This window comes from Heptranchias perlo, chromosome 41 (genome assembly GCF_035084215.1).
Source record: "Heptranchias perlo isolate sHepPer1 chromosome 41, sHepPer1.hap1, whole genome shotgun sequence".
Taxonomy (NCBI): domain Eukaryota; kingdom Metazoa; phylum Chordata; class Chondrichthyes; order Hexanchiformes; family Hexanchidae; genus Heptranchias; species Heptranchias perlo.
Window position 1 is genome coordinate 16531365 of NC_090365.1, and position 22045 is coordinate 16553409.

General features: G+C 47.9%; 1 protein-coding gene across 2 annotated transcripts in view; it reads right to left on the reverse strand.

Annotated features, from left to right (window-relative positions):
* Window positions 1-13350, reverse strand: part of LOC137306094 (spectrin beta chain, non-erythrocytic 1-like) — a 321761-nt gene extending 308411 nt beyond the window's left edge. The window contains exon 1 of one of the 2 annotated variants that reach the window (XM_067975159.1): window positions 13076-13347. The gene's annotated coding sequence lies outside the window, so the exon portion shown is untranslated. Of the gene's footprint in view, window positions 1-13075 lie in introns of both variants that reach the window. The other variant, XM_067975160.1, reaches the window with a different exon arrangement.
* Window positions 13351-22045: the final 8695 nt, after the last annotated feature.

A 22045-nucleotide genomic window follows, 5' to 3' on the forward strand; every position in this document is an offset into this window, starting at 1 on the left:
TCTCATCCCACTGAAATTGGCCCTCCTCCAATTGAGTATTTTTACTTTAGAGTGAGTGGTCTGTGTCCTTTTCCATAGCTATTCTAAACCTCATGAAGCTCCCTGAATGCTCTCCCACTGACACTTGTTCCACTCATTCCCTAGAATGAAGTCCAGCAATGCCTCCTTCCTCATTGGGTCAGAAAGTTATCCTGAATACATTTCAAAAATTCCTCCCCCTCTTTGCCCCTTATATTATTATTATCCCAGTCTATATTCGGATAGTTGAAGTCCCCAGTTATCACTACTCTATGGCTTTTGCACCTCTCTGTAATTTCCCTCCAAATTTGTTCCTCTATATCCTTCCCACTAGTTGGTGGCCCATAGAATACACCCAGTAGTGTAATGGCATGTCTTTTATTTCTTAACTCAAACCAAATAGATTCTGTCCTTGACCCCTCCAGGACATCCTCTCTCTCTCTCTAACACTGCAAGATTCTCCTTAATCAATACTGCCAACCCCTCCTTTCTTTCCTTCCCTATCTTTCCTGAACACCTTGTATCCAGAAATATTTAGTACCCAATCCTGCCCTTTATTGAGCCAGGTCTCTGTTATCGCCACAACATCGTATTCCCATGTGGCTATTTGCGCCTGCAGCTCACCAACTTTGTTTACCACATTTCGTGTGTTTACACACAAGCACTGCAAACCAGTCTTAGACTTTCTTTACTCTCTCTCAGTCTGATCCCACCTAATACTGCACTATTTCTTGTTCCAGTGCGATCTTTCTCCCCTGATCCTTTGTGCTCCTTGTTTCTCCTTTCCAATGCTACATCCTGGTGCCCATCCCCCTGCCAAATTAGTTTAAACCCTCCCCCACAGCACTAGCGAACCTCCCCGCGAGGACATTGGTCCCAACACCGTTGAGGTGCAACCCGTCCGGGCCTGTACAGGTCCCACCTCCCCCAGAACTGGTCCCAATGCTCCAGGAATCTGAAGCCCTCCCTCCTGCACCATCTCTCCAGACACACATTCATCTGCTCTATCCTCCTAGTTCTATACTTACTAGCCCGTGGCACCAGGAGTAATCCGGAGATTACTATCTTTGAGGTCCTGCTTCTTAATCTCTTTCCTAACTCCTTAAAATCTGCCTGCAGGACCTCATCCCTCTTTCAACCTATGTCACTGGTTCCGATATGGACCACGACCTTTGGCTATTCACCCTCCCCTTCCAGAATGTTCTGCAGCCACTCAGTGGCATCCTTGACCCTGGCACTAGGGAGGCAACATGCCATCCTGGAATCAGGTCTGCGGCTGCAGAACAGCCTGTCTGCTCCCCTAACTATAGAATCCCCTATCACTATCGCTCTCCTGACCTGTAGGCCACAGCTGGAGTACTGTGTGCAGTTCTGGTCGCCACACTACAGGAAGGATGTGATCGCTTTGGAGAGGGTGCAGAGGAGATTCACCAGGATGTTACCAGGGCTGGAGCGCTTCAGCTATGAAGAGAGACTGGGAAGATTGGGTTTGTTTTCCTTGGAGCAGAGGAGGCTGAGGGGGGACATGATTGAGGTGTACAAAATTGAGGGGCACAGATAGGATGGATACTAAGGAGCTTTTTCCCTTCGTTGAGGGTTCTATAACAAGGGGGCATAGATTCAAGGTAAAAGGCGGGAGGTTTAGAGGGGATTTGAGAAAGAACTTTTTCACCCAGAGGGTGGTTGGAGTCTGGAACTCACTGCCTGAGAGGGTTGTGGAGGCAGGAACCCTCACAACATTCAAGAAGCATTTGGATGAGCACTTGAAATGCCATAGCATACAAGGCTACGGACCAAATGCTGGAATATGGGATTAGATTAGACTGGGCTTGATGGCCGGCGCGGACACGATGGGCCGAAGGGCCTCTATCCGTGCTGTATAACTCTATAACTCTATGACTCTATGACCTTTCTCCTCTCCACCCCCAACCCATACAGCTGAGCCACCCATGGTGCTGTGGACTTGACTCTGGCTGCACATTGCAGAGGAACCCTCTCCCCCACCAGTATGAGCGAGATGCCCTCAGGGGACTCCTGCACTACTTGCCTGGTCCTCCTTGTCTGTCTGGCGGTCACCCAGTCCCTCTCTGCCTGCACTCTCTTAAGCTGCGGGGTGACCACCTCCTGAAACGTGTTATCCACGTAGCTCTCAGCCTCTTGTATGAAGAGTTGAGTATTGAGGAGCGATTATCTTACTGCTCAGCTTTTGAAGGAAAATTGGCTATTTTAATGTCAAACATTGCACACCCTCTCCCGCCCACAGTGTTCAGGAGACTTGCCCCAAGAATTACCGTCACATGTCCCTTCTGCACTGAGAATGTGAGAAATGGGACGCCAGCCACTAACTGGTGGGCACGCTACAAAACTATCTAACTGAAGTGTTTAAGATGATTAAAGGATTTGATAGTATGTACAGCACAGGTGGAGGCCATCCAGCTCTTTGAAAGAGCTATCCAATTAGTCCCATCCCCCTGCTCTTTCCCCATAGCTCTGTAATTTCTTTCCCTTCAAGCATTTATCTAATTCCCTTTTGAAAGTTACTACTGAATCTGCTTCCACCTCTAGCAAATCTCCCCTTAACCTTCTCTGTTCTAAGGAAAATAACACCAGCTTCTCTACTCTCTCCACATCCCTGACACCATTCTAGTAAATCTCTTCTGCACCCTAAGGCCTTGACATCCTCCCTTAAGTATGGAGCCCAGAACTGATCACAATACTCCAGTTGAGGCCAGTGTTTTATAAAGGTTTAGCATAGCTCCCTTGCTTTTGTACTCAATGCCTCTATTAATAAAGCACAGGATCCCATGTGCACATATACCCCGAGGTCTCTCTGTTCCTGCACCCCCTTTAAAATTGTACCATTTAGTTTATATTGCCTCTCCTCATTCTTCCTACCAAAATGCATCACTTTACACTTCTCTGCGTTAAATTTCATCTGCCATGTGTCTGCTCATTTCACCAGTCTGTCTACGACCTCCTGAAGTCTGTTACTATCCTCCACATTGTTTACTACATTTCCGAGTTTCGTGTCGTCTGCAAACTTTGCAATTATACCCCCTATACCCAAGTCCAGGTTATTAATTTCATCAAAAGAATCGGCGGTCCTAATACTGACCCCTGGGGAACACTACTGTATACTTCCCTCCTGTCTGAAAAATAACCGTTCACCACTACTCTCTGCTTTCTGTCCCCTAGCCAATTTTGTATCCACACTGCCACTGTCCCTTTAATCCCATGGGCTTTAATTTTGCTAACAAGTCTATTATGTGGTACTTTATCAAACGCCTTTTGAAAGTCCATATGCACATCAACTGCACTATCCTCGTCAACCCTCTCCGTTAATTCATCAAAGAATTCAATCAAGTTAGTTAAACACGATTTTCCTTTAACAAATCCGTGCTGACTTTCATTTATTAACCCATGTTTTTCCAAGTGACAATTAATTTTGTCCCGGATTGTTGTCTCTAAAAGTTTCCCCACCACTGACGTTAGGCTGACTGGCCTGTAATTGCCGGGTTTATCCCTCTCTCCTTAGAAGTAGATGGAGAGAAACAATTTCCTCTGGTGGGAGAGTCCAGAACAAGGGAGCATAACCTTAAAATTAGAGCTAGGCCGATCAGGGGTGATGCCAGGGAGCACTTCTTCACACAAAGCTCTCCCCAAAAAGCTGTTGAGGCTGGGGGTCAATTAAAAATCTCAAAACTAAGGTTGATCGATTTTTGTTGGCCAAGGGTATTAAGGGTTACGGAACCGAGGCGGGTAAATGGAGTTAAGATACAGATCAGCCACGATCTAACTGAACGGCGGAACAGGCTCGAGGGGCTGAATGGCCTCCTCCTGTTTCTCTGTTCACTGAGCCAAGGCCAACACTTTGGACGAAATACAAAACTGACCAAACAAATCACGTAAATAATGTCTTCATGCTGTTTACGTCCACCAATTCCCTTCTTCACTCAGGTTAGTTAGTATAGCCAAAAATAATATTTATAACATAAACACATCAAAAATTCAGAATTCTTAAAAACAAATGATTAAATGTACCCATACAACAACAACTTGCATTTATACAACAACTTCAATTCATATAACACCTTTAAAGTAGTAAAACGTTCCAAGGGGCTTCACAGGAACGCTATCAAACAAAATTAGACACCGAGCCACATAAAAAGCTAGAAGGACAAGTGACCAAAAATTTGGTCAAAGAGGTAGGTTCACAGAGTGTCTTAAAGGAGAGAGAGCTAGAGAGGTGGAGAGGTTTAGGGAGGGAATTCTAGAGTTTAGGGCCTAGGCAGGCTGAAGAAACGGCTGTCAATGATGGGGTGAAAGAAATCGGGGATGTTGTGTTACTGAGGAGGGCTATGTTCACTCTGGACCTCGAGCAGGATGTTTGTGTGACACTTTATTGCTGACCTCAGACATTGGGCCTGGATCAGGCCAATGACAACCTGTTCTGGTGCAGGTCAGTGCTGGAATATAAATAGATTTTGCAAATATATAACTGAGGAAATGGGAGGAAGGACAAACAAAACTATCTTAAAAAAAAATACTGCAAAGAAAACATTTTCTAATGTAAATAACTGGTATCTCCGTTTGATACCCCGCACCTAATCTCCATTTGATACCCCGCACCTAATCTCCGTTTGATGAACCGCATCTAATCTCCATTTGATAAACCACGTCTAATCTCCGTTTGATAAACCGCGTCTAATCTCCGTTTGATAAACCACGTCTAATCTCCGTTTGATAAACCGCGTCTAATCTCCGTTTGATAAACCGCGTCTAATCTCCGTTTGATAAACCGCGTCTAATCTCCGTTTGATAAACCGCATCTAATCTCCGTTTGATAAACCGCATCTAATCTCCGTTTGATAAACCGCGTCTAATCTCCGTTTGATAAACCGCGTCTAATCTCCGTTTGATAAACCGCATCTAATCTCCGTTTGATAAACCGCATCTAATCTCCGTTTGATAAACCGCATCTAATCTCCGTTTGATACCCCGCATCTCATCTCCGTTTGATAAACCGCGTCTAATCTCCGTTTGAGATTAGTACTAAATGAGTACTTTGCATCTGTCTTTACCAAGGAAGAAGATGCTGCAAGAGTCTCAGTAAAGGAAGATATATTTGAGATACTGGATGGGCTAAAAATTGATAAAGAAGAGGTACTAGAAAGGCTGTACTTAAAGTAGATAAGTCACCCGGTCCGGATGCATTTTAGGTTGCTGAGGGAAGTAAGGGTGGAAATTGCGGAGGTACTGGCCATAATCTTCCAAACATCCATAGATACGAGGATGGTGCCAGAGGACTGGAGAATTGCAAATGTTACACCTTTGTTCAAAAAAGGGTGTAAGGATAAACCCAGCAACTATAGGTCAGTCAGATTAACCTCAGTGGTGGGGAAACTTTTAGAAACGATAATCCGGAACAGAATTAACAGTCACTTGGACGAGTGTGGATTGATTAGAGGAAGCCGGCAGGAATTTGTTTAAGGCAAATCGTGTTTAACTAATCTGATAGAGTTTTTTGATGAGGTAACAGAGAGGGTAGATGAGGGCAATATAGTTGATATGGTGTATATGGACTTTCAAAAGGCGTTTGATAAAGTGACGCATGGTAGGCTTATCATCAAGATTGTGGCCCATGGGATAAAAGGGGCAGTGGCAGCATGGACACAGAATTGGCTAAGTGACAGGAAACACAGAGTAGTGGTGAACGATTGTTTTTCGGACTGGAGGGAGGTGTACAGTGGTGTTCCCCAGGGGTCAGTGCTGGGAACACTGCTTTTCTTGATATATATTAATGAATTGGTCTTGGGTGTACAGGGCACAATTTCATAATTTGCAGATGACACAAAACTTGGAAGTGTAGTGAACAGTGAGGAGGATAGTGATAGACTTCAAGAGGATATAGACAGGCTGGTGGCATGGGCGGACACGTGGCAGATGAAATTTAATGCAGAAAAATGCGAAGTAATACATTTCGGTAGGAAGAACGAGGAGAGGCAATATAAACTAGAGGGCACAATTCTAAAAGGGGTACAGGAACAGAGAGATCTGGGGGTATATGTGCACAAATTGTTGAAGGTGGCAGGGCAGGTTGAGAAAGCGGTTAAAAAAGCATACGGGATCGTGGGCTTTACAAGTAGAGGCACAGAGTACAAAAGTAAGGAAGTCATGTTGAACCTTTATAAAACACTGGTTTGGCCACAACTGGAGTATTATGTCCAGTTCTGGGCACTGCACTTTAGGAAAGATGTGAAGGCCTTAGAGAGGGTGCAGAAAAGATTTACTGGAATGATTCCAGAGATGAGGGACTTTAGTTACGTGGACAGACTGGTGAAGCTGGGGTTGTTCTCCTTGGAACAGAGACACTTGCGAGGAGATTTGATAGAGGAATTCAAAATCATGTAGGGTGTAGACAGAGAGAAACTGTTTCCATTGGCTGAAGTGTCAAGGACCAGAGGACATAGATTTAAGGTGATTGGCAAAAGAACCAAAGATGACATGAGGAAAAACTTTTTTACACAGCGAGTGGTTAGGATCTGGAATGCGCTGCCCGAGGGGGTGGTGGAGGCAGATTCAATCATGGCCTTCAAAAGGGGAACTGGATAAGTACTTGAAAGGAAAAAAATTGCAGGGCAACGGGGATAGGGTGGGGGAGTGGGATTAGCTGGATTGCTCTTGCACAGAGCCAGCATGGACTCGATGGACCGAATGGCTGTAACATTTCTATGATTCAATTCAATGTTATGCCTGATCTAATCTCCGTTCGATCCCCAGCATCTAATCTCTGTCTCACACCCAGCATCTAATCTCTGTCTCACACCCAGCATCTAATCTCTGTCTCATACCCAGCATCTAATCTCTGTCTCACACCCCCCATCCAATCTCTGTCTCATACCCCCCATCTAATCTGTCTCACACCCGCCATCTAATCTCTGTCTCACACCCAGCATCTAATCTCTGTCTCACACCCCCCATCCAATCTCTGTCTCACACCCAGCATCTAATCTCTGTCTCACACCCCCCATCTAATCTCTGTCTCACACCCCCCATCTAATCTCTGTCTCACACCCCCCATCTAATCTCTGTCTCACACCCCCCATCTAATCTCTGTCTCATACCCAGCATCTAATCTCTGTCTCATACCCAGCATCTAATCTCTGTCTCACACCCAGCATCTAATCTCTGTCTCACACCCCCCATCTAATCTCTGTCTCACACCCAGCATCCAATCTCTGTCTCACACCCCCCATCTAATCTCTGTCTCACACCCCCCATCTAATCTCTGTCTCACACCCAGCATCCAATCTCTGTCTCACACCCCCCATCTAATCTCTGTCTCACACCCAGCATCTAATCTCTGTCTCACACCCCCCATCTAATCTCTGTCTCACACCCCCCATCTAATCTCTGTCTCACACCCCCCATCTAATCTCTGTCTCACACCCCCCATCTAATCTCTGTCTCACACCCCCCATCCAATCTCTGTCTCACACCCCCCATCCAATCTCTGTCTCACACCCCCCATCTAATCTCTGTCTCACACCCCCCATCCAATCTCTGTCTCACACCCCCCATCTAATCTCTGTCTCACACCCCCCATCTAATCTCTGTCTCACACCCCCCATCTAATCTCTGTCTCACACCCCCATTCCAATCTCTGTCTCACACCCAGCATCTAATCTCTGTCTCACACCCCCCATCTAATCTGTCTCACACCCGCCATCTAATCTCTGTCTCACACCCAGCATCTAATCTCTGTCTCACACCCCCCATCCAATCTCTGTCTCACACCCAGCATCTAATCTCTGTCTCACACCCCCCATCTAATCTCTGTCTCACACCCCCCATCTAATCTCTGTCTCACACCCCCCATCTAATCTCTGTCTCACACCCCCCATCTAATCTCTGTCTCATACCCAGCATCTAATCTCTGTCTCATACCCAGCATCTAATCTCTGTCTCACACCCAGCATCTAATCTCTGTCTCACACCCCCCATCTAATCTCTGTCTCACACCCAGCATCCAATCTCTGTCTCACACCCCCCATCTAATCTCTGTCTCACACCCCCCATCGAATCTCTGTCTCACACCCAGCATCCAATCTCTGTCTCACACCCCCCATCTAATCTCTGTCTCACACCCAGCATCTAATCTCTGTCTCACACCCCCCATCTAATCTCTGTCTCACACCCCCCATCTAATCTCTGTCTCACACCCCCCATCTAATCTCTGTCTCACACCCCCCATCTAATCTCTGTCTCACACCCCCCATCCAATCTCTGTCTCACACCCCCCATCCAATCTCTGTCTCACACCCCCCATCTAATCTCTGTCTCACACCCCCCATCCAATCTCTGTCTCACACCCCCATCTAATCTCTGTCTCACACCCCCATTCCAATCTCTGTCTCACACCCAGCATCTAATCTCTGTCTCACACCCCCCATCTAATCTCTGTCTCGCACCCCCCATCTAATCTCTGTCTCACACCCCCCATCTAATCTCTGTCTCACACCCCCCATCTAATCTCTGTCTCACACCCCCCATCTAATCTCTGTCTCACACCCCCCATCTAATCTCGGTCTCACACCCCCCATCTAATCTCTGTCTCACACCCCCCATCTAATCTCGGTCTCACACCCCCCATCTAATCTCGGTCTCACACCCCCCATCTAATCTCGGTCTCACACCCCCCATCTAATCTCGGTCTCACACCCCCCATCTAATCTCGGTCTCACACTCCCCATCTAATCTCTGTCTCACACCCAGCATCTAATCTCGGTCTCACACCCCCCATCTAATCTCTGTCTCGCACCCCCCATCCAATCTCGGTCTCAGACCCCCCATCTAATCTCTGTCTCACACCCCCCATCTAATCTCTGTCTCACACCCCCCATCTAATCTCTGTCTCACACCCCCCATCTAATCTCTGTCTCACACCCCCCATCTAATCTCTGTCTCACACCCCCCATCTAACCTCTGTCTCACACCCCCCATCTAACCTCTGTCTCACACCCCCCATCTAATCTCTGTTTCACACCCAGCATTCAACCAGAGGACACAGATCACAGAAAGGTTACAGCACGGAAGAAGGCACTAGTCAAAAAGAAGAAGGAGGCATATGACATGCATAGGCAGCTGGGATCAAGTGGATCCCTTGAAGAGTATAGAGATTGCCGGAGTAGAGTTAAGAGAGAAATCAGGAGGGCAAAAAGGGGATATGAGATTGCTTTGGCAGATCAGGCAAAGGTGAATCCAAAGAGCTTCTACAAATACATAAAGGGCAAAAGGGTAACTAGGGAGAGAGTAGGGCCTCTTAAGGATCAACAAGGTCATCTATGTGCGGAACCACAAGAGATGGGTGAGATCCTGAATGAATATTTCACATCGGTATTTACGGTTGAGAAAGGCATGGATGTTAGGGAACTTGGGGAAATAAATAGTGATGTCTTGAGGAGTGTACATATTACAGAGAGGGAGGTGCTGGAAGTCTTAACGCGCATCAAGGTAGATAAATCTCCGGGACCTGATGAAATGTATCCCAGGACGTTATGGGAGGTTAGGGAGGAAATTGCGGGTCCCCTAGCAGAGATATTTGAATCATCCACCGCTACAGGTGAGGTGCCTGAAGATTGGAGGGTAGCAAATGTTGTGCCTTTGTTTAAGAAGGGCGGCAGGGAAAAGCCTGGGAACTACAGACCAGTGAGCCTGACATCTGTAGTGGGTAAGTTGTTAGAGGGTATTCTGAGGGACAGGATCTACAGGCATTTGGAGAGGCAGGGACTAATTAGGAACAGTCAGCATGGTTTTGTGAGAGGAAAATCATGTCTCACGAATTTGATTGAGTTTTTTGAAGGGGTAACCAAGAAGATAGATGAGGGCTGTGCAGTAGACGTGGTCTACATGGACTTCAGCAAAGCATTTGACAAGGTACCGCATGGTAGGTTGTTACATAAGGTTAAATCTCATGGGATCCAAGGTGAGGTAGCCAATTGGATACAAAATTGGCTTGACGACAGAAGACAGAGGGTGGTTGTCGAGGGTTGTTTTTCAAACTGGATGCCTGTGTCCAGCGGTGTGCCTCAGGGATCGGTGCTGGGTCCGCTGTTATTTGTTATTTATATTAATGATTTGGATGAGAATTTAGGAGGCATGGTTAGTAAGTTTGCAGATGACACCAAGATTGGTGGCATTGTGGACAGTGAAGAAGGTTATCTAGGATTGCAACGGGATCTTGATAAATTGGGCCAGTGGGCCGATGAATGGCAGATGGAGTTTAATTTAGATAAATGTGAGGTGATGCATTTTGGTAGATCGAATCGGGCCAGGACCTACTCCGTTAATGGTAGGGCGTTGGGGAGAGTTATAGAACAAAGAGATCTAGGAGTACAGATTCATAGCTCCTTGAAAGTGGAGTCACAGGTGGATAGGGTAGTGAAGAAGGCATTCGGCATGCTTGGTTTCATTGGTCAGAACATTGAATGCAGGAGTTGGGATGTCTTGTTGAAGTTGTACAGGGCATTGGTGAGGCCACACTTGGAGTACTGTGTACAGTTCTGGTCACCCTATTATAGAAAGGATATTATTAAACTAGAAAGAGTGCAGAAAAGATTTACTAGGATGCTACCGGGACTTGATGGTTTGACTTACAGGGAGAGGTTAGACAGACTGGGACTTTTTTCCCTGGAGAGTAGGAGGTTAAGGGGTGATCTTATCGAAGTCTATAAAATAATGAGGGGCATAGATAAGGTCGATAGTCAAAATCTTTTCCCAAAGGTGGGGGAGTCTATAACGAGGGGGCATAGATTTAAGGTGAGAGGGGAGAGATACAAAAGGGTCCAGAGGGGCAATTTTTTCACTCAAAGGGTGGTGAGTGTCTGGAACGAGCTGCCAGAGGCAGTAGTAGAGGCGGGTACAATTTTGTCTTTTAAAAAGCATTTGGACAGTTACATGGGTAAGATGGGTATAGAGGGATATGGGCCAAGTGCAGGCAATTGGGACTAGCTTAGTGGTATAAACTGGGCGACATGGACATGTTGGGCCGAAGGGCCTGTTTCCATGTTGTAAACTTCTATGATTCTATGATTCTATGATTTGTCCCAGCGAGTCCGTGCCGGCTCTGTGCTAGAACAATCCAGCTAGTCCCACTCCCCCGCCCTTTCCCCGTCGCCCCGCAAATTTCTCCATTTCAAGTACTTATCCAGTTCCCTTTTGAAGGCCATGATTGAATCTGCCTCCACCACCCCCTCGGGCAGTGCATTCCAGATCCTAACCACTCAATGTGTAAAAAAGTTTTTCCTCATGTCACCTTTGGTTCTTTTGCCAATCACCTTAAATCTATGCCCTCTGGTTCTTGACCCTTCCACCAATGGGAACAGTTTCTCTCTATCTGCTCTGTCTAGACCCTTCATGATTTTGACTACCTCGATCAAATCTCCTCGCAACCTTCTCTGTTCCAAAGAGAACAACCCCAGCTTCTCCAGTCTATCCACGTAACTACATAAGATTTAAGGTGTTTGGCAAAAGAACCAAAGGTGACATGAGGAAAAACTTTTTTATGCACCGAGTGGTTAGGATCTGGAATGCACTGCCCGAGGCGGGGGGTGGGTGGGTGGAGGCAGATTCAATCCTGGCTTTCAAAAGGGAATGGGATAAGTATTTGTAGGGAAAAAATTTGCAGGGCTACGGGGAAATTGCGGGGGTGTGGGAAAAGCTGGATTGCTCTTGCAGACAGCCGGCACGGACTCGATGGGCCGAATTGCCTCCTTCTGTGCTGTAACCTTTCTATGATTCTAACCTCTGTCTCACACCCCGCATCTAATCTCCGTTTGATGAACCGTATCTAATCTCCGTTTGATAAACCGCGTCTAATCTCCGTTTGATACCCAGCATCTAATCTCCGTTCGATAAACCGTGTCTGATCTCCGTTCGATAAACCGCGTCTAATCTCCGTTCGATAAACCGCATCTAATCTCCGTTCGATACCCAGCGTCTGATCTCGGTTCGATACCCAGCGTCTGATCTCGGCTCGATACCCAGCGTCTGATCTCGGCTCGATACCCAGCGTCTGATCTCGGCTCGATACCCAGCGTCTAACCTCGGTTCCATACCCAGCGTCTGATCTCGGTTCCATACCCAGCGTCTGATCTCGGTTCGATACCCAGCGTCTGATCTCGGTTCGATACCCAGCGTCTGATCTCGGTTCGATACCCAGCGTCTGATCTCGGTTCGATACCCAGCGTCTGATCGCGGTTCGATACCCAGCGTCTGATCTCGGTTCGATACCCAGCGTCTGATCTCGGTTCGATACCCAGCGTCTGATCTCGGTTCGATACCCAGCGTCTGATCTCGGCTCGATACCCAGCGTCTGATCTCGGTTCGATACCCAGCGTCTGACCTCGGTTCGATACCCAGCGTCTGATCTCGGTTCGATACCCAGCGTCTAACCTCGGTTCGATACCCAGCGTCTGATCTCGGTTCGATACCCAGCGTCTGACCTCGGTTCGATACCCAGCGTCTGATCTCGGCTCGATACCCAGCGTCTGACCTCGGTTCGATACCCAGCGTCTGATCTCGGTTCCATACCCAGCTCTAACCTCGGTTCGATACCCAGCGTCTGACCTCGGTTCGATACCCAGCGTCTAACCTCGGTTCGATACCCAGCGTCTGACCTCGGTTCGATACCCAGCGTCTGACCTCGGTTCGATACCCAGCGTCTGACCTCGGTTCGATACCCAGCGTCTGACCTCGGTTCGATACCCTGGAGCCCTGTATGATACCCGGACACCCCAGCAGAGGTTAGTGGAAATCTGAAACCCCCCCCCCCCCCCCCCCAGAAGGCTGTGGATCCTCGGGGGGTGAATTGACATTTTGTTGGGTGAGAGTATGAGGGGATGTGGAGCAAGACTGGATGAATGGGGTTGAGGTGTGGAGCGGCGATGATCTGATTGAATGGCCTACTCCTGATCCTAAATACCCCGCGTCCCCATTCAATCCACCGAAACCCCGATTCACCGCCCGAGTCGCACCGAGTGGCCTGAGAATTACTCACCGGGACTGAGAGCCGGGCCGGGCCGGGGCAGAGGGACCTGGACCTGGACTCACAGACGGGCGGGCCTCGCCGCTCCTCCAGCCGATGCCGACCGGCCGCGAAGGTGGAGAGACGGGTCGGGCCGGAGATCCGAGGGTCGGGGCTGGGGAGCGGGGGCCGAGGGCCGGAGAGCGGGGGCCCGGGGACCGAGGGCCGGGGAGCGGGGCCGGGACCGAGAGCCGGGGGCCGGGGACCGAGAGCCGGGGGCCGGGAGCGGGGCACGGAGCGAGAGCCGGGGGCCGGGGGCCGGGAGCCGGGGGCCGGGAGCGGGGCACGGAGCGAGAGCCGGGGGCCGGGGGCCGGGAGCCGGGGGCCGGGAGCGGGGCACGGAGCGAGAGCCGGGGGCCGGGGGCCGGGAGCCGAGCCGGGGAGCGGGGCACGGAGCGAGGGCGGAGAGCCGCAGACCCCGAGAGCGCAGCCGCAGCACCGCCGGCACTCGCCCAGATGGAGGGCCCCGCCCCCCGCCCGCAGCCCCGGGAATCAGAGGGATTGGGAATAAAAGATCAGGAGTAATAGGGAGTGGGGGGAACATGGACTGGGAATAACAGGGATCATACAACCAGCAATAACAGAGAATGGGAATAAGAAGGACCAAGAATAACAGGGAATTGGAAATAACTGGAGACTGGGAATAAAAGGGCAACACAGGGAGCAAAAATGACAAGGAAGGGGAAGGAATCTTACACCAGGTTATAGTCCAACTGTTTTATTTCAAAATCACAAGCTTTCGGAGGCTTCCTCCTTCCTCAGGTGAGCGAGTGTGGGATTCCCTGAAGGTTACCGCATTTATATTCATGATGTGGAGATGCCGGTGATGGACTGGGGTTGACAATTGTAAACAATTTTACAACACCAAGTTATAGTCCAGCAATTTTATTTTAAATTCACAAGCTTTCAGAGGCTTCCTCCTTCCTCAGGTAAATGTTCAGGAGCTCCTCGAAGCCTATGCATTTATACATATAGAACAATACATGGTGTTTACAGAATGCCCCTGCAACTGCCCGTTGCCAAGGCAATCACCGTGTTCAGACAGAGAGGTGTCACCTGCAGAACCCCCGAATACACATTCAACAAAAAAACAAACAGGAAAAAAAACAGAGAGAGGCAGAAACATCCGGAAGGCAGAGAAAGCCAGCAAATGACCCATTATATTAAAAACAGATAACATTTGTTCGCTGGTAGGGTAACGTGTAGCGTGACATGAACCCAAGATCCCGGTTGAGGCCGTCCTCATGGGTGCGGAACTTGGCTATCAATTTCTGCTCGACGATTTTGCGTTGTCGTGTGTCTCGAAGGCCGCCTTGGAGTACGCTTACCCGAAGGTCGGTGGATGAATGTCCATGACTGCTGAAGTGTTCCCCGACTGGGAGGGAACCCTCCTGTTTGGCGATTGTTGCGCGGTGTCCGTTCATCCGTTGTCGCAGCGTCTGCATGGTCTCGCCAATGTACCATGCTCTGGGGCATCCTTTCCTGCAACGTATGAGGTAGACAACGTTGGCCGAGTCACAGGAGTATGAACCATGCACCTGGTGGGTGGTGTCCTCTCGTGTGATGGTGGTATCTGTGTCGATGATCTGGCATGTCTTGCAGAGGTTACCGTGGCAGGGTTGTGTGGTGTCGTGGACGCTGTTCTCTTGAAAGCTAGGTAATTTGCTGCGAACGATGGTCTGTTTGAGGTTGGGTGGCTGTTTAAAGGCGAGTAGTGGAGGTGTGGGGATGGCCATAGCGAGGTGTTTGTCCTCATTGATGACATGTTGAAGGCTGCGGAGAACATGGCGTAGTTTCTCCGCTCCGGGGAAGTACTGGACGACAAAGGGTACTCTGTTGGTTGCGTCCCGTGTTAGTCTCCTGAGGAGGTCTATGCGATTTTTTGCTGTGGCCCGTCGGAACTGTCGATCGATGAGTCGAGCGTCATATCCCGTTCTTACTAGGGCGTCTTTCAGCGTCTGTAGGTGTCCATCGCGTTCCTCCTCGTCTGAGCAGACCCTGTGTATTCGCAGGGCCTGTCCATAGGGGATGGCCTCTTTGACGTGGTTAGGGTGGAAGCTGGAAAAGTGGAGCATCGTGAGGTTGTCCGTGGGCTTGCGGTAGAGTGAGGTGCTGAGGTGCCCGTCTTTGATGGAGATTCGTGTGTCCAAGAAAGAAACTGATTCTGAGGAGTAGTCCATGGTGAGCTTGATGGTGGGATGGAACTTGTTGATGTTATCGTGTAGTCTCTTTAGTGATTCCTTGCCGTGGGTCCATAGAAAGAAAATGTCGTCGATGTATCTGGTGTATAGTGTTGGTTGGAGGTCTTGTGCAGTGAAGAAGTCCTGCTCGAACTTGTGCATGAAAATGTTGGCGTATTGGGGTGCGAATTTGGTCCCCATGGCTGTTCCGTGTGTTTGGGTAAAGAACTGGTTATCGAAGGTGAAGACATTGTGATCCAGGATGAAGCGGATGAGTTGTAGGATGACAGACGAGGCAACGGAACTACGCTGCCTACATGAAAACCAAGAGCAGGAAGCTTGAGAAACTCGGCATCACCACCAGCAACGACCAAGCTTCCCCTGGTACCACGGTTGCAACCACAGGGAAGTCTATTGTCAATTTATCCGACCACACCCTTCAACCAGACGAAATCGAAGTTCTCAGCCGAGGGCTCAATTTCTGCCCCACCACCAAAATGGACCCCACTAGTCTCGCGGCGGACACAGAGGAATTCATCAGGAGAATGAGGCTCCGGGAATTCTACCACAAACCCCAAGATTTCAGCAGCGAACCCAATGAGACAATCGACGATCCGGAACAGCAGACAGAGGGATCCGCGGTACAGCAACCGAAGAGGAAAGAGTCAAACTGGACTCCTCCGGAGGGTCGCTGCCCTCAGCTGGACATGTATGCTCAAGCTGTCAGGAAATGCGTCAATGCCAGATTCATCAGCCGCACTCAGAAGACAGTCCAGAATGTCACCCGAGCACAACGCAACGCCATCAACGCTCTCAAGACCAACCGCAACATCGTCATCAAACCAGCGGACAAAGGAGGAGCCATAGTCATACAGAACAGAACAGACTATTGCAAAGAAGCATACCGACAACTGGACAACCAGGAACACTACAGACGGTTACCCGCAGATCCGACCAAAGAACACACCCACCAGCTCAACAAACTGATCAAGACCTTCGATCCAGACCTTCAAAGCATCCTACGCACTCTCATCCCACGTAATCCCCGCGTGGGAGACTTCTACTGCCTCCCAAAGATACACAAAGCCAACACACCCGGACGTCCCATCGTATCAGGCAATGGAACCCTGTGTGAGAACCTCTCTGGATACATCGATGGCATCCTGAAACCCATCGTACAGGGAACCCCCAGCTTCTGTCGCGACACTACAGACTACCTACAAAAACTCAGTACCCACGGACCAGTTGAACCAGGAACACTTCTCACCACGATGGACGTCTCGGCACTATACACCAGTATCCCCCACGATGACGGCATCGCTGCGACAGCATCATTACTCAACACCAACAACAGCCAATCTCCGGAAGCCATCCTACAACTCATCCGCTTCATCCTGGATCACAATGTCTTCACCTTCGATAACCAGTTCTTTACCCAAACACACGGAACAGCCATGGGGACCAAATTCGCACCCCAATACGCCAACATTTTCATGCACAAGTTCGAGCAGGACTTCTTCACTGCACAAGACCTCCAACCAACACTATACACCAGATACATCGACGACATTTTCTTTCTATGGACCCACGGCAAGGAATCACTAAAGAGACTACACGATAACATCAACAAGTTCCATCCCACCATCAAGCTCACCATGGACTACTCCTCAGAATCAGTTTCTTTCTTGGACACACGAATCTCCATCAAAGACGGGCACCTCAGCACCTCACTCTACCGCAAGCCCACGGACAACCTCACGATGCTCCACTTTTCCAGCTTCCACCCTAACCACGTCAAAGAGGCCATCCCCTATGGACAGGCCCTGCGAATACACAGGGTCTGCTCAGACGAGGAGGAACGCGATGGACACCTACAGACGCTGAAAGACGCCCTAGTAAGAACGGGATATGACGCTCGACTCATCGATCGACAGTTCCGACGGGCCACAGCAAAAAATCGCATAGACCTCCTCAGGAGACTAACACGGGACGCAACCAACAGAGTACCCTTTGTCGTCCAGTACTTCCCCGGAGCGGAGAAACTACGCCATGTTCTCCGCAGCCTTCAACATGTCATCAATGAGGACAAACACCTCGCTATGGCCATCCCCACACCTCCACTACTCGCCTTTAAACAGCCACCCAACCTCAAACAGACCATCGTTCGCAGCAAATTACCTAGCTTTCAAGAGAACAGCGTCCACGACACCACACAACCCTGCCACGGTAACCTCTGCAAGACATGCCAGATCATCGACACAGATACCACCATCACACGAGAGGACACCACCCACCAGGTGCATGGTTCATACTCCTGTGACTCGGCCAACGTTGTCTACCTCATACGTTGCAGGAAAGGATGCCCCAGAGCATGGTACATTGGCGAGACCATGCAGACGCTGCGACAACGGATGAACGGACACCGCGCAACAATCGCCAAACAGGAGGGTTCCCTCCCAGTCGGGGAACACTTCAGCAGTCATGGACATTCATCCACCGACCTTCGGGTAAGCGTACTCCAAGGCGGCCTTCGAGACACACGACAACGCAAAATCGTCGAGCAGAAATTGATAGCCAAGTTCCGCACCCATGAGGACGGCCTCAACCGGGATCTTGGGTTCATGTCACGCTACACGTTACCCCACCAGCGAACAAATGTTATCTGTTTTTAATATAATGGGTCATTTGCTGGCTTTCTCTGCCTTCCGGATGTTTCTGCCTCTCTGTTTTTTTTCCTGTTTGTTTTTTTGTTGAATGTGTATTCGGGGGTTCTGCAGGTGACACCTCTCTGTCTGAACACGGTGATTGCCTTGGCAACGGGCAGTTGCAGGGGCATTCTGTAAACACCATGTATTGTTCTATATGTATAAATGCGTAGGCTTCGAGGAGCTCCTGAACATTTACCTGAGGAAGGAGGAAGCCTCCGAAAGCTTGTGAATTTAAAATAAAATTGCTGGACTATAACTTGGTGTTGTAAAATTGTTTACATTTATATTCAGAGAACAATACCTGGTGATTACACATAATCTTTCCAACTGCCCGTTGTCAAGGCGATCAAAGTGTTCAGACAGAGAGGTGTTACCTACAGGACCACCGAATACACAAACGGCCCAGAACACAAAACAGAGAGAGGGAGAGAAACATCCGAAAGGAAGAGAAAGACAGAGAGTTGTGTTAAAAACAGATAACTTTTATTCGCTGGTGGGGTTACGTGTAGCGCAACATGAACCCAAGATTCCGGTTGAGGCCGTCCTCATGGGTGCGGAACTTGGCTATCAATTTCTGCTCGACGATTTTGCGTTGTCGTGTGTCTCGAAGGCCACCTTGGAGAACGCTTACCCGAAGATCGGTGGCTGAATGTCCTTGACTGCTAAAGTGTTCCCCGACTGGGAGGGAGTCCTCCTGTCTGGCGATTGTTGCGTGGTGTCCGTTCATCCGTTGTCGCAGTGTCTGCATGGTCTCGCCAATGTACCATGCGGGTACGCATGAGGTAGACAACGTTGGCCGAGTCCCAGGAGTATGAACCATGTACCTGGTGGGTGGTGTCCTCTTGTGATTTTTAAATAAAACAGTTGGACTATAACCTAGTGTTGTAAGATTCCTTACATTTGTCAACCCCAGTCCATCACCAGCATCTCCACATCAAGGAAGGGGAATAACTAGCAATACAAATGCCAAGGAATGGGAATCACAGGACCAAGAATAACAGAATCACAGGGAACGGGGAACTAGAATAACAGAGAAAGGGAATAATCAGCACTGGTAATCACAGGGATTGGGAATAACAGACTTGAAATCTCAGGACCATCGTAAGTATAGTTAATATTGAGGAAGACTTCGACAAAATACAAGACGACAACAACTTGCATTTATATAGTGCCTTTAAAGTAGTAAAATGTCCCAAGGCGCTTCACAGGAACGTAATCAGACAAAATCTGACACTGAGCCACTTAAAGACATTAGCACAGGTGACCAAAAGCTTGGTCAAAGAGGTAGGTTTTAAGGATCGTCAAAGGAGGATAGAGATGTGGAGAGGCGGAGGAGTTTAGGGAGGGAATTCCAGAGCTAAGGGCCTAGGCAGCTGAAGGCACGGCCGCCAATGGTGGGGTGAAGGAAGTCAGGGATGTGCAAGAGGACGTTAATAAACTTGCAGAATGGGTGTGTAATTGGCAAAAGAATTTCAATATAGATAAGTATGGGGTGGTGCATTTTGGTAGGCAGAATAAGGAGGCCGCACACTCTTGGATAATAAGAGTAAATAGGGTACAAGAGTAGAGGGATGTAGGGGTACAGATACACAAATCACTATAAGTAGCGACACAGGTTAATAAGGCCATTAAAAGACCAAGCACTGGGGTTCATTTCCAGAGCAATAGAATTCAAAAGCAGAGAAGTTATGTTAAACTTGTATAGAACCTTGGTGAGACCACACTTGGAGTATTGTGCACAGTTCTGGATTCCATATAAAAAGGATATAGAGGCACTGGAGAAGGTGCAAAAAAGATTTACTAGGATGATACCAGTCCTGAGAGGTTATACTCATAAGAAAAAACTGAACAGCTTGGGGCTCTTTGCTCTAGAAAAGAGAATACTGAGAGGTGACCTGATCGAGGTCTTTATGAAAGATGTAGAGAAGATGTTCCCACTTGTGGGAGAGTCTGGAACTAGGGGTCATAAATCTAAGATAGTCACTAATAAATCCAAAAAGGAATTTAGGAAAAGATTCTTTATCCAGAGAGTGGTTAGAATGTGGAACCACATGGAGTAGTTGAGGTGAATAACACATGAGGGAGAAAGGAAGAGAAGGATATCCTGATAGGATGAGATGAAGTAGGGAGGGAGAAGGCTCGTGTGGAGCATAAACACCGGCATAGACCAGTTGGGCCGAATTAAATTACGAGATTAAATTATTAAGGAATATAAAAAGAAATAGTAAAGTATTCGACAGACACATAAATAACAAAACAAAAATCAGAATAGGGATACGGCCACTAAGGGATGCACACAATAAACTCGTAGGTAATGACAGTGAAATCGCAGAAATATTGAAAATGTACTTTGCCTCCATCTTTATCAGGGAGACTAACGAGGCGAGCAGGACATTAGAAGAAGAGATTGAAAAAGATAGTAAAACATTTAAGACAGAAAGGGGGGGATAACTAATAAACTAATCATTCTTAGGTTCCCTGGTCCAGATGGATTGCATCTGCAAATATTAAAAAAAGTTAGGGAAGAGATAGCAGATGCATTACTACATATATATAAAAATTCACTCGAAAAGGGAATAGTGCCAGAGGACTGGTGGACAGCTAATGTTATTCCTATATTTAAAAAGAGATAAAACAAGTCCAGGGAGCTATAGACCAGTTAGCTTACCGTCGGTGGTAGAAAAGATAATGGAATCTTTAATCAAAGATGTAATAGAAAAACATGTAGAGAACAAAAATATAATAAAAAATAGTCAGCACGGATTTCAGAAGGGAAAGTCGTGCTTGGCCGACCTTATTGAATTCTTTGACTAAGTAACAGAAATAGTAGACCAGGATAATGTAGTAGATCATAATATCAAAGTACAAAATATCCTGTACAGCACAGGAGGAGGCCATTTGGCCCATCGTGCCTGTGCCGGCTCTTTGAAAGAGCTATCCAATTAGTCCCATTCCCCTAATCTTTCCCCATGGCCCTGCATTATTTTTCCTTGAAGTATTTATCCAATTCCCTTTTGAAAGTTACTATTGAATCTGCTTCCACCACCCTTTCACGCAGTGCATTCCAGATCATTACAACTTGCTGCGTAAAAACAATGTTTCCTCATGTCACCTCTGGCTCTTTTGCCAATCACCTTAAATCTGTGACTTCTGGTTCCATACCCCTTCTGCCACTGGAAGCAATTTCTCCGTCAAAACCATTCATGATTTTGAATACCACTATCAAATCTCCCCTTAACCTTCTTTATTCGAAGGAGAACAACCCCAGTATCTCCAGTCTTTCTAAATAACTGAAGTCCCTCATCCCTGGTACCATTCCAGTAAATCTCTTTCTGCACCCTCTCTAAGGCCTTGACAACCTTCCTAAAGTGTGGTGCCCAGAATTGAACACAATACTCAAGCTGAGGCCTAACCAGTGTTTTATAAAGGTTCAGCATAACTTCCTTGCTTTTGTACTCTATGCATCTATGAATAAAGCCCAAGATCCCATATGCTTTTTCAACAGCCTTCTCAACTTGTCCTGCCACCTTCAAAGATTTCTGTATGTGCACTCCCAGATCACTCTGTTCCTGCATCCCCTTTAAAATTGTACCATTTAGTTTATATTGCCTCTCCTTATTCTTCCTACCAAAATGCATCACTTCACACTTCTCTGTAAATTTCATCTGCCACGTGTCTGCCCATTTCACCAGCCTGTCTATGTCTCCCTGAAGTCTGTTACTATCCTTCACATTGTTCACTACTTTTCCAAGTTTTGTGTCATCTGCAAACATTAAAATTATACCCTCTATACCCAACTGTTCACCTGCAGTTTTATCTGTTAATAGTTCTGCCTCATCCATTCAAAATCAGCCTTCCCTAAATTTAAAACTTAGCAGCCAACAACAACAACTTGCATTTACATAGAGCCTTTAATGTAGTAAAATGTCCCAAGGTGCTTCACAGGAGCATTATCAGAAGAAGAATTGGCACTGAGCCACATAAGGAGATGTTGGGACTGGTGACCAGGAGCTTGGTCGGGGGTTGGGTTTTGAGGAGCGTCATTTGGGAGGAGA